The sequence below is a fragment of the Aptenodytes forsteri genome, unplaced genomic scaffold (genome assembly GCF_000699145.1).
Source record: "Aptenodytes forsteri isolate BGI_AS27 unplaced genomic scaffold, ASM69914v1 Scaffold65, whole genome shotgun sequence".
Taxonomy (NCBI): Eukaryota; Metazoa; Chordata; class Aves; order Sphenisciformes; family Spheniscidae; genus Aptenodytes; species Aptenodytes forsteri.
The window spans coordinates 8,181,890-8,182,289 of record NW_008795127.1 but is presented as its reverse complement, the minus strand read 5'-3'; positions in this window follow the sequence as shown (position 1 = coordinate 8,182,289).

The window sequence follows — 400 nt, the reverse complement described above, 5'->3', positions numbered from 1 at the left end:
GTCCCCCCCTTCCTTCTTCTTCCCCCAGCTTCATATGCTGAGCATGACGTGATATGGTATGGAATATCCCTTTGGTCAGTTGGGGTCAGCTGTCCCGGCTGTGTCCCCTCCCAACTTCTTGTGCACCCCCAGCCTGCTCGCTGGTGGGGTGGGGTGAGAAGCAGAAAAGGCCTTGACTCTGTGTCAGCACTGCTCAGCAAGAATGAAAACTTCTCTGTATCATCAACACTGTTTCCAGCACAAATCCAAAACAGAGCCCTGTACTAGCTACTATGAAGAAAATTAACTCTACCCCAGCCAAACCCAGCACACTGCCCTAAGGCCATGCTCTGCAGCAGCAAAAATGATGAGAGAAGCCCCAGCAGACGCAAAGCCAGACTGTCCTGGCCACATTACGGAT